This window comes from Priapulus caudatus, unplaced genomic scaffold (assembly GCF_000485595.1).
Source record: "Priapulus caudatus unplaced genomic scaffold, Priapulus_caudatus-5.0.1 Scaffold590, whole genome shotgun sequence".
Classification (NCBI taxonomy): domain Eukaryota; kingdom Metazoa; phylum Priapulida; class Priapulimorpha; order Priapulimorphida; family Priapulidae; genus Priapulus; species Priapulus caudatus.
The window spans coordinates 1-12500 of record NW_014577651.1 but is presented as its reverse complement, the minus strand read 5'-3'; the positions used below and the strand labels follow the sequence as shown (position 1 = coordinate 12500).

The 12500-nt window shown below is 49.4% G+C and overlaps 1 long non-coding RNA gene across 1 annotated transcript; it reads right to left on the bottom strand.

Moving 5' to 3' along the window:
* Nucleotides 1-908: 908 nt before the first annotated feature.
* LOC106811910 lies at nt 909-1980 on the bottom strand. The gene is made up of 2 exons (XR_001394227.1): nt 1865-1980; nt 909-1005 (listed from the first exon to the last, which is right to left on the bottom strand). It is a non-coding gene; the product is annotated as an uncharacterized LOC106811910 (long non-coding RNA).
* Nucleotides 1981-12500: the final 10520 nt, after the last annotated feature.

Sequence of the window (12500 nt, the reverse complement as noted above, 5' to 3'; positions counted from 1 at the left end):
TCAGACCTAGTCGGGAAAATGCTTGGTCCAGTCACATACAACTGGATTGCTATAGTAGCCCGAGTGGGCATGTTAGAATCAGGCGTATAGCACTCGCACAACATTTATACAGTGTAATAGTAGTACAGTTAAAAAAGTTATACTTTATCATATTTATGATACTAGCAGCAGCTATGAATTAATGCGATGCCACACAGATATGTGAAGCTTTAAAGCAATGGTTTTGTTATTACTGTGTTGGGTCTGGACTAGTGGTTTTCCTCAGTTACTAAGTATACCCCAGTAGACTAGTGAAATAAAAAGTTAATGTTGAACCCTGCATATAATATTTCTCTATGTATCATCACAAGACATGAAGTAGCCCAGCCTGAAGGAAATTGGGGTTATAATATACTTAAAGCCACAATATGCTCATCTACACGCTTATTTATCCAGTACTAGACTAGCAAATACTTCGTGACATGCATAATCACACTACCTTATGGCGAAATAAACTCTAGTTCCTCCCATTTCACTGCGTGTTTGCTTAAAAGCCCACAAGAAAGAGGTGCGAAATCTGGTAATCTGGCGCCAAAGCCGAATTGTTTGCCAAGCATGCAATCTCGCCCGGAATCGTTATGTGACGTCACATGGTTTTATCTTTGCTACACCCGCTGTACTGTTGCTTGGCAGAGCAACGAGAAAGTGTCAACAACATCGGAGGATTTGAACAACATATTGGAGGTATTTTCAAATGCATTTTATAAGACAACGCGCAGTTAAATGGGAGTAACTAGAGTTTATTTTGTCATAAGGTAGTATGATTATGCATGACATAAAGTATTTGCTTGTCTAGTACTGGAGAAATTAGCGAGTAGATGCGCATATTGCGGCTTTAAGCACATAGTGTATGCATACCTTCAGAGCTCTCTCATCGCCATTGCAATTCAATGACGAGTACCAGAAGTGATTCTTGATGGGCTTAATCCATCCAAGCAGTACACCACACTCCTTACTTTGGGCAGCCTGGAGTGATGCAAATAGCAAACATCAAATAAGCTTTTGTCTGAATAATCAATTGTACATACACAGATCGGCAAAGAATTTTTAGGGTTGTCTCTCAACAATTAGCTCAGAACCAAATCAGACATCGACTTTCAATATGAGATGCAGTTCAACCCAATAAATGCAATAACCAACCTAGCTGCAAAGCTAGCTACATTATTGAGTAGAAAGAATATGTGCAATTGATACCAATTAACAGCTGTTATCATTTTGGCCAGGTTCTTCGATGCATGCCAGACATCTAGTTGGTGCGTGATATGTGGCTCACTATACGTCCTGGAAAACAGCAATGGATTTGTTAAATTCATAGCCTTTGATAATTAACCTATCAACAAATGCAATATATATATCGAGATTAAGTGTAAATGTCGTTATTTGCTGGAATTGCGACATTTCAGAAGAAGCCAAAACAATGGAGAGCGAAAAAATGGATTAAATAAAACATAATGAAATGAATGAATGAAAGAATTTAAACATAAGAAACGATAAAGAGACAGAGGAAACTACTGTTTGGTACTGTAAAATTATTTAGTTGCAATCTACATTAAACAAGTATAGTGTGGCGACGAGAAATAGGTTACTGCGTCATATAGCATAGATGATGCAACGCAGTACAGGGGTTGCAATAGCTGATGACTCATCGGCACATGGCCGAACACGTTCACCCAGGCGGTGCAATTATACAAAGCAATAAAGCACGCTAGCCTGGCCTGTATTGTGTCCGCCAAGCCGTGACAGCATGGCATAAGTAGATACGAAGAAAAGGGGAGAGAAGGATGGGGGAGAGGTCTGGGTGTGGCGAACGCGTATAGACGTATACCTTTTGAAACTGGCGTTGAGTGAAAGACTCGCTCCGGAGTTCTCGCAGGTGTTTCCAGAGCTGCAGATGTAGTTGCAGTTAGCCTGAAACATTTTACAAATGAACACATTGTAAAATACGTCCTATATGTGCAAGTGATCACAGATGACAAATTAAACATTTATGTTACCAATATATCATAACATATATAATTGCTGTTTCATATATTTGTGTTAATTATAATCAGCATTATACACTCTTAGTAATATATGTTTAGTAACTTTACGTGATTATATTGGAAATTTGTTCCAAATTTCGTATACGATATATGAAACTATAATTTGCAATCGTTTCGTAGCTGCCAACATCTACCATCTGCCTACCCTATACGCGCATTCGTGTGTGAGAGTAAATTGAGCTTGACCCCGAATTAGTAGGGCCTAGGTGCTGAAAGAGAAAGGGTCAATTTCGCCCTAGCCCGCCTGCCCAGGCTAGCTCTGCAACTGTTTCACGTCGTGGGACCAACGTAGTGTAAAGCGAAAAGATAACTTTGCCTAATTTCCCCCTTGACCTCTGTCTGATCCCAGCTAACAATATAACGTTGTCACAACGTTTCACTTACGTTGTGAAAACGTTGTGGTACAACGTTGTGGCAACGTATATTTTGTGGACTCCAGCTGAACGTTGCCACAACGTTGTGGATTACAACGTTTAGATGTAACGTCCTTGCAACCATGTGTTACACGTTTCAAATGAATATTAAAATGTGTATTTAATGTTCAAAGCAGAAAGAATGATGACATGTACGTATTTCATGGAACATTCAGGGATTTTACATTCAATTTAAATTGGACATTTAATGCGATCTGTAAGCGCATGAAACTACATAATTTTCGTTGTGTAACTTTTGCAATAAAAACTAAGTTAATATATATTTCAAATATGTGCACAACTGTAGAGTTCAAAAATTAAAAAGGAACACTAACAATAATAGCTTGACCAATTTTTATTTTACATTACTATATGTACAATAAAAGGTAAATTAGATCATCTCGCATGTATTTACATCCGAAAAAAATCGTTTGTGACCTAAATCTTCCTCCCGGTCCCGGCGTTTACGTTTGAATGGTTATCATTATGTTAAGCCGGTGAAACCTATGGCTTATGCACAATACTTAGACAGATCTGCCAGAGTCAAGAGACCAAAAATACATATAGCAATTGTCTACTTTATGAAAAACACCACTATCCACCAGATTCACTATCTGCTAAACAATTGTGGGTGACTGGCATTTTCTCTTTCAATGAGTATGGCTCCTCGCACCCTATCTCAGATTCGAATATCGAACCTCGTGCTCCACCAACTCTAGCATGTGTCAGCCAGCGTTTCCATACGCATTTATCACCATGTGAAAAACAAGATGATTGTCAATCAACAATCTATTAACAAAATAATTGCCTTGCCAATAGGACTGGTATACACAGATTTATGATACAAATAAGCGGTTAATAGGGTATTTTACCTGTGTAGAAACACTCTCATCTGGTGCCCCAGTCCAGTCCCAGTCCAATTCTGATCATCTGAAAGATACAATCGTTGACTTACTAAAGACATAACATTCCCACGTCATAATTGCTTCTTTACGAGGGTTGAATTAAATTTTGTCCACTCTCCTCTTGTGCTTTGAGCTTTGCGACGTAGTAAACTGAAATTTCCTACTATATTGAATATGACGTATATATATATGTATATATGTATTATATATAATATATATAATAATATATTAATTATATTAGATATTATATGATATTAGTTATAATAATAGTATGTATATAGATATATTTATTATATACATATACAATAATTGACATCTTGTATTCTGAACATATTATTTCAGAAATACAGGATGTGAAATTAATACTATAGAAAAATATGTATAATAGCATATACGTATCTGACGTCCAGACGTCCTAATAACGTTTTTAAAACGTTACTACATAACGTTGTGGGAAGGTGCGAGTGTAACGTTTGAGATACGTTTTCTAGAACGTTGCTGCAACGTTGTTAATTATTCCTGACCTAACCAATTAAACTACAACATTCCAGCAACTTTGTGGAAACGTTATGTGTTAGCTGCACGTACGAATGTATATTTTAAAGACCTGTACTTCCTATATATACATATATATATATATATATATTATATATATAATATATGTAAGACGAATTCTCGGTCTGCCGCAGCATCACATCCCGGTATCTGCTTCTCGGCGGAGTTCCCAACATCTCCCCGGGGAGTGTGCGGGGGCTCACGCCCGCATGGAAGGACGACTCGCACGTGCTTGGCCCACGAGCGTGATCCGAAGCCGCACGACCGGTCAACGGGTGAAGCCCGACGTGCGTCACGGCGTCTACCTCCGAGCCGGCGTAAGCGTCACGCGACTCCGAACCGGCGTAACCGTCACGTCCGAAGCCGACGTGCTTGTCACGGGTGAAGCTGACCCCACGTTCACTCATAAAGCGGCGGTGCGAGTCACTGTCTAAAGCAGCGTGCGGGTCACCGTTTCGAAGCTTGACTCTACGTGGACCGCTGAAGCCGACGTGCGTGTCAACGTGTGTGCTACGTGCCGTGCTCTGAGCCGTAAAATGACCGTGCTCCCCAGAGCACTGGCAGTTCTAGCAGCTCAGTTTATGGCCAGCTCAGTTCGTCAGTTCAGCAGTTGAGCTTCAGTTCAGTTGTCACGCGGTAGGACCTGCTAGTGAACCTCTCCGCAGACATCACCAGGACGAATCCGTCGGAGAGAAGCCACAACGCCAACGATACAGCCACGATACGCAATCATGCGATCTCTGCAAGGACTTGGCCGCCTCCCACAGAGATCGTTTTGGTAGGCCTTCGCGCCAGTTGGTATCTTGTTCGCTATACTCGGCACTTACGCTGGCGAGGCAATATGAGCCCGTTTTATGGCCGACGTCTGGTCCGTTGACCAGAAAGCGGAATAAAACCCCCGACCTATTCCCCGGGCGTAAAACGACTTTCGACTTTGAGTTGTGTTGTTGTTCTTGGTGCGACGTTTGTACAATCCATGTCGAAAGTGGAGAGTCACGTAACGGGAAAAACGTACATTGGTTGCCGTGACCAGGATTGTACACTCGGTAATCGTTTAAACGTCCCGCGGAGAGTCCAGCAGCAAACGTGCCTGTAGTATATAGATGAGCATAAGCACTCATAACGTTCGTACTGGGTTTCGCCCTTGTTGCATCGCCAATCCAGCTCTACCATCACCACGTTCGCGCACGGTGTAACTTCGAGTTGCGTATGCGTTCCTCGGGTTCGCGTTGTTGCATTGCCGTCAGCTTACCCCATGGCACCTTAGCGTAGTCGGGCGAACGGTGGCTAGTACCCACCCCATAGCCTGGAAAAAGCTTGACGTATGCCCATGGCTACTCGTGCAAAAACAGGTGAGAGGTCGGCGGTGAGGCGACGACGCAACTTCGTTTGCCCCCGGTACTTCGCGCGTCACCTGTAAGGCGGAGCCATGGTGCTGTGCCTCCGGAGGAAACGTCCTGCCGTTCGTTCGCGCGGTCGTGCACGCCCCTTCCTGTGAAGCAGGAACCTCCCCCGCCCCACCGAGTCATTTATTTCTTATTTTTTGTATCTGTTTGGTTGTTTACCGGGGACAGCTTGGTGCTCTATTCTCACATTCCCATATTCATTTTTGAGTTTGCTGTTTTTTTTTTTCTCTGATATCATCTTATTGTTTCTCTGTGTCTTTCTCTCTCGTGTTTTCTATTTCTTCTTATTCTATATCACGGAAGCCACCTTTTTGATTCTATCTTTTTGTATTTGGGTTTTTTCAAGTCTGATCAGCGACGCCGCTCCAGCAGCGGGTATAGTGTGATTCTTTTTTCTCTTATTGGTTTTATCTGTATATTCTTTTTATATCATTTATTCTTGTTTCATATATGTGTTGATTCTATTCTTCTTTTTTTTGTTTTTTGTATATGTTTTTCTTCGTGTTTCTCTTAGTTTCTGTTATATCTGTTTTTTTTTTTTTTTTTTTTTTTTTTTTTCGTTTTTTTTTTTTTTTTTCTTTTTCGCGTTTGTCGTTTCATTGTTTTTTTTTTCTTTCTATCCATCTAGTTTTTCCTTCATCGGATGGTGACTCTCTTTTGATCAGGTTGAGTAGCTGGCCTCGTGTCTGTTCTTTTTCATTTCTGGTTTTTTCTTGTGTCTGTTGCGTGTTTCTTGTTTTTTCTTTTGTCCTTTCTTCTTCTGTGTTGATTTAAATCTTCGATCGGCGGGCGGTATTTGGGTTGTTATTTTTTGTCATCGTTCTTTCTCTGCTCTTGTTGGTTTTCGTATTTTTTCTCCTTTGTATTGTATGGTATCTTATTTTTTTTTTTTTTTCATTGTTTGGCAAGCACTTGGCGAGTTTCTTAATTCTTTTTTTTTCTTTTGTCATCTCTGCTGGGATTGGAGTTGCGAGCGGTCACCGGTGTCTCGTTTGGATGAGCCGGAGGGAAGCGTCATGGGGAGACCATGGTCATGAATTCGCCAGGAACTCACTGAGGGCAGTATCCGGAGAGAACGCGCACTGCGAGGAGTCGCGTTGCCGACGCACAGCGGCGGAATAGAGAAGATGGGGCGTTGCAACTCTCGAAGACCTCCCGGGGTCTCAAACACAGCTCGGTGCGCGAATTAATCCGGAAGAACTCGGGGCTTGACCCCGACCCTCCGATCCCACGCCGACAGCCCGGAGGCGAGATGATGAGGCATCCCAGAGGCCGGGAGTGTTGGACGCATGCCATCTGGGCCGGCCATCGCCGTGTAAAAGTGCCGGCATCCGGGGAAGTCGAGGACTAAGGACGAGTGTCTCGAGGCCCTGCTTTGACCACGGTGCAGCCACGAGCCCCGAGGCCTTGCTTGAGGAAAGCGCCTCTGTCGCCGCTGGACGAGAAGCGAGTGCAGCAATGGCAAGCGGAAGAATTCAACGCATCGGCGCGGTCGCGGCACTGAAAGGCAGAGTACGTGACTAAGCTTCCCGTACCTGTGCTGGCCGGATGCAGGTCTTGGGAGGGAAAAAGGTAACTGAGAGCTGATGGGACGTCTAAAAGAGTGTAGCGCGGAGCCTTGCTCTAGTCAGACGAGACCCCGAGGTACGGCTTCCCGAGACACCAGCATTCCTCTACATCAGCCGCCGCGCTGGCGGGAGGAACTCTTGAAGCTGCCTGCACGGCGGGATGATGACGGACACGTCCGAAATCGTAAACTCTCAGTCCGAGTGCCTGCAACACTTACGCTGCCAGGACTCGCCGGGATGTTTGAACCCGATGGTGCCGGTGAAGTGCGATCACTTCGCTAGCGACGCAAAGGCGCGCACAGAAAAACGACTGGGACGTACTCCTCCTTTCGTAATGGCAGCGTACGGCGTATACAGCCTCAGGGAGAGTACGGGGGTGAAGTCCGAACCTCATGATGTTCGGTCGGGAGCTCGGATGCGCCGGTGGACCTCATGTTCGACTGCTTACCGGGACTGGCAGTATCCGGCTTGCCCGGTACGAGTATGTTGATTGGGTGACGACAGGTCGCATTCGTGCAGCGCACCAGCCCACGCGCGTTCCCACTTGGGAAAGCGCGGAGAGGCAAAACGGAATTATGACAACGTGTCAAACCGGCAGCCTTTCGCGCGGCCACCTTGGTGTTGCGATACTTACGTGCCTGCCTGCCTCTGGCGCGAAGCTGGGCACTGGCCCTGGCAAGGTCCGCTCCTAAGTACGGCCAGGGAAGCAAGGGACGCTTCGCCTGGTGTGCAGGCCCAGGAGACGACCCACCATAGTGCTGGTAGCGGTCGAGGACCTTCAAACCCTATTCGTGGGGGACTATGCTCCGGCAACGTTGCCGCTTCGCGGGAAGCCGCCCATTCCGGGAAAGGCATTTTTCGGCCGGGAAAATCACGGTAAAGCACGAGGAACTCGACGTGGCAACCAGCATGAACGTCAATGTGCCGCCAATCTGGCCGTGAACTTCAAGCTGAGGACGGGGAGTTGGACTCTCCCTGCCTGTAGCGGAAGGAAAGGACAGGGGATCATGCGGCGATACACGTTGCATTTGGCATCCTGGTGCACCCGTTTCCTCGGCATGTTCCACCGGAGGCGTAATGTAATCGCGGAGCCGTGAATCCTTAGGTTCCCCGAGCTCCGGGAGCATCCTTTAAGTGTTCGCAGCTAACCCGTCACGAAGCCGAAAGAAGACCGGAGGGCATCGGTAAGGTTTACCCCTCCTCCCAGTGTGTAGGCTACGCAAGGATGCAGAGCCGCGGGGCCGGCACCGCCACGGCTTGGGTAAGTCTGTGCAGCCTGTAACCCCAGCCCAATAAGTGTCTACGTGTAGGCATGTTGCTGCCAATCACCTACAACCTACCGTACGCCGCGCCTATTCCAGGTGTGCATTTCCTTAAGGACGAATCGTACAGGGTGTGGCTGGTACCCCCCTCCTTCCAGTCCGACCGGCTAAACGAGTGGCATTACGAGTACGAGCACGGACGGGATTCACAACCCCGCCGTCAGCGGCGTTCGGCCGCGCCGCTGGGGAATCGGCCGCCAGGATTGGTGGGTAGGCAGGGCTCGTCTACGGGGCCCCCCCGAGCTGGCATACAGGCGGAGCCCTCAAAAACCATTGCCCACTGTACGACCTATTCGATAAATGGCTCGAGGATACAGCGCCTGCTAATTAGTCGTCGTAGGCAGAGCGTACGGACTCGCGGAGGTAAACTCGCGGGTGGGAGACAGGGCGCGTGCTTCAAACGTTCGTACTCCACGGTGGAAAGCTAGTGGTTACGGAAAGGAATAAGCGGGCATAGCTTTTCCCGGGTTCGCCCGGGAAGTGTGAAGCAGCTAGGGCATATATCTTCGCTATTTTTGCGCATGGTATTGTGGGCCGTCGGTTCTGCACATATCTCGACCCCTCATTATGCTTCCACGCGGGCAATAGTGCAGCTGTAATCCGTATTTTTCCTTGCTCGACGTTAAAAAGCAAGAATCGGCACTAGCCACGGGAGGCTCATCCCGTATGCTGTGATTTGGCTATGGGTTTCTCATCTCGCGATGCAGCGGTACCGCGTATCATGGAGTTTGAGCCCGTATGTACTTGTGCTACAGGAGTGAACATTCTCATTTTCGCATGTGCGGGGGCCGTGGCTGTAGCAGCTTACTTCGGTGGGCACGACAAATAGCCGGTTGGCATTCACGGACCGCGAGCTCCGGCGGGGTGGGCATGTGTACCTGGCTGCCAGTAGGTAAGACTGCATGAATGGCTTGTATCACACTAATACCTCAAACGCCCCTCCAGTGAAATTCTTATTTCCAGCCCATCCAACCTGAGTTGACTCCGGCCACACTCAGGCGACCGCTGGCGATGGCACAGGCAGCTAACCATCTCGACCAGGGAAGCCTGGCGGCGTCCACCGCTTGTCGCAGGCCGGGACAAGGAATCCGCTTGACCTCGCCAGGTGCGCTGAGCCGCCATCGACAGGGAAACCTGGCGGCGTCACCGCTTGTCGAGGCCGGGACAAGAATCCATTACCCCTGCCGGTGCGCTGAGCCGCCATGACAGGGAACGCTGGGGCGTCACGTTGTCGGGGCCGTGGACAAGGAAATCCTTTTGACTCGCCAGGTGCGCCTGAGCCACCACGACAGCAGAAGCTGGCGATCGTCACCATCGTTGACGTCGGGACAAGGAATTGCTCCTGACCTCGGCAGTGGCGGCGCGTCTGCATGACAGGGAAGCCGACGCACGCATTCGCCGAGGCTGTGGAACACGGAATCCTTGACCGTCAGCGGTGTGCTGAGTCGCAGGCACTAATGAAGCTGACGGGCGTGGGCTCACCGGCTGTTGGTTCTGCACGCATGCATTGACGGTGTGTGAATCGCGCCGGAACCGGCGCGAGTACGGGGACTCACCTACGTCGGGCTCAAGGTCGGCGATGCGCCCATGTCACTTGGATGACAACGAAAAAACGCGCTGCTTCCATGTGCACTTACACTCCCACCGCATGTCCAGGCTGACCGGTGGTGTGAGACATGTAATGAGAGGACGTCACAAGGTAGCGCCTCTGGCAGCCTACGTCAGGCACCTATCCTCATCGATCGGGACAGCGAGCGGCAATTGGTAGTGGTGAAGTAGCAAAACTTTACGGCACCGCCGAGAGGATCGGAGACGCACCTCCCACCCTAGGGGTACAGCCGAAGGGCGCCGGAGGCTGGAGAGCCCTTCGCCATCAGCGAACGGCTGCATTGCTTTGGGCCTCAACACGTACATTGACAGACCGCAATGCCACAACCGAAACGAGGGAAGAAGAAAAAGTGCAACGCTGGTGGCGGGTTCGATCGCTCGAGCACCCGTCTGCCAGCCCCGTGTGCCTAGCTGTGCAGCTAAGCGAGCCACTGGTAATTGGGAACGCACCGGAGGCCGGTAACGAGTGCATCTGTACCGAGGCCGTGTGACGTCATACAGTTGTGCACGTAGGCTATGACGCTTGCACGTCAACTCGGGCCAGGACAGCGGTTAGAGGCCGGCGAGGGGTTATAGGTCACGGGTGAGCACAGGGCTACTCGGTAATATACGGCAACTCCCTATCCTGTAACTCCGCTGCGATCGGGCAGCAGGGCAGGATATCCGCCGTGTTGTGAGTACGGAAAGCAACACGTGGGTTGCTCTCCCGGTTTCCCGCGGTGTGCCAGTCCGCAAACGCAACAAGGACTCTTGCGCCAGACGCTTGACGACTGTGCGTAAGGAGTGGCCGGTGGGACCGATGCTGGGAAGCATAGTGGCGAGTTAAGACGCGCGGCTTACGCAATCTGCAAGACCCGTGAAGTGACAGAGATGCGCTAACTGTGTGGCTGCGGCCAGAATATTCGTTAGCGCCCCATTGTCGAATCTCGGCGGGCGAAGACGCGAAAGCGGAGGGGGGTAGTGTATCGAATTTCGGTCTGCCGCAGCATCACAGTCCCCGCGTTCTGCTCTCGGCGGCCACGTCCCAGACATCCCCGGGGATTGAGGGGCTCCGCCCGCATGGAAGGACGAATGCACCGTGCTGGCCACGAGCGCTGTCCGAAGCCGACGGACGGTCACGTGAGCCCGACGTGCGTCGACGTCCGAAGCGCGGCGTACGTCACGTCCGATAGCCGGCGTACGTCAGCGTCCGAGGCCGACGTGCTTGTCACGCGGTGAAGCTGACCCCACAGTGTCACGTCTAAAGCGGCGTCGAGTCACTCTAAAGCAGCGTGCGGGTCACCGTCTGAAGCGACTTACGTGACACGGCTGAAGCCGACGTGCGTCCGTCACGGTGTGTCGTGACGTGCGTGGTGCCCTGAGCCGTATAAATCGGTGCTCCCCACGAGCACTGGCAGTCTTAGGGCAGCTCAGTTTAGCAAGCTCAGGTTCGTCAGTTCAGCGGGCAGTTGAGTTCAGTTCAGTTCACCGGTCGGCGCTGCTAAGTGAACCCGGCAGCATCCACCAGGACGAACCGTCGGAGAGGAAGGCAGCGACGCGAAGATATCAGCACCGAAGCAATCCAGCCGATCTCTGCAAGGACCTTGGCGCCGCTCTCTACCAGAGGATCGTTTTGGTAAGTGCCTTGCGCCTAGTTGGTACTCTTTGTTCGCTAACCGGGCCTTACCGTCGAGAAGTATTGTACCGTTTTATGCCCGACTCTGGTCCGTCTGAGCCAGCCAGCCGGAATAAAACCCCGGACGCTCGATTCCTCGCGATCACACTTTCACTTTTAGGTTGGTGTTGTTGTTCTTGTCGACTGTACAATCCAGCTGGTCGAACCACGGTGGGAGAGCTCGGCCACGTAACGGGGAAAACACGTTACATATATATATATGAATTTGGTCTGTTGGTGCCTATACGCTGCCTGTACCCGGCGTCTATAGGAATCCCTATGGTCTATAAGCGCCTACTGGTCTATAGGAATCTTAGGTCATACTGCCTATAGCGTGTTATTAGGTTGGCAAAAACTTATGAGCACCTATAGGTGCTATAAGCCCCTATGGTGTATAGTTGGGCAAAACCTATAAGGAGGCACCTATAGGTCTATACAGCCTATAGGTGTATAGTTGTCAAAACCTAATACCAGACGGCTAATAGGTTCTATCAAGCCATAGGTGTGAAGCGGTTGTCAAAACCTATAGAGCCACATAAATAGAAGCTCTAATAGGCTCTAATAAACTCTATAGGAACCTATAATTAGTTTTGTAATGGGAGAATAATAGACGGAATAATTTATCGGTGGGGAGAAGAGGGAGAAGGAGCTGGTGGAGGAGGAGTGGGAGAAGGAGAAGCCTGTGAGAAGGAGGGATGAAGCTCGTCGTCAGCTTCCTCCTTCTCCACACCTTTCTTCCTTCTCCCCTCCTCTCTCCTACCAAGCTTCTCCCCCGCCTTCTCGCCTTCCGTCGCTGCCAGCGCTTCTCCCTTCTTCCCTCTTCCTCCAACCAACTCTCTTCTCTCCCCTCCTTCTGCCATTCCTCCTTCTCGCCACCGCTTCTCCCCCTCCTCCTTCTCGCACCAGCTTCTCCCTCCTCCTTCTCTAACCTTCTTTTCCTCTCCCCTTCCCTCCTTCCACAGCCTTCTTCACCCCTCCTCCACACTTT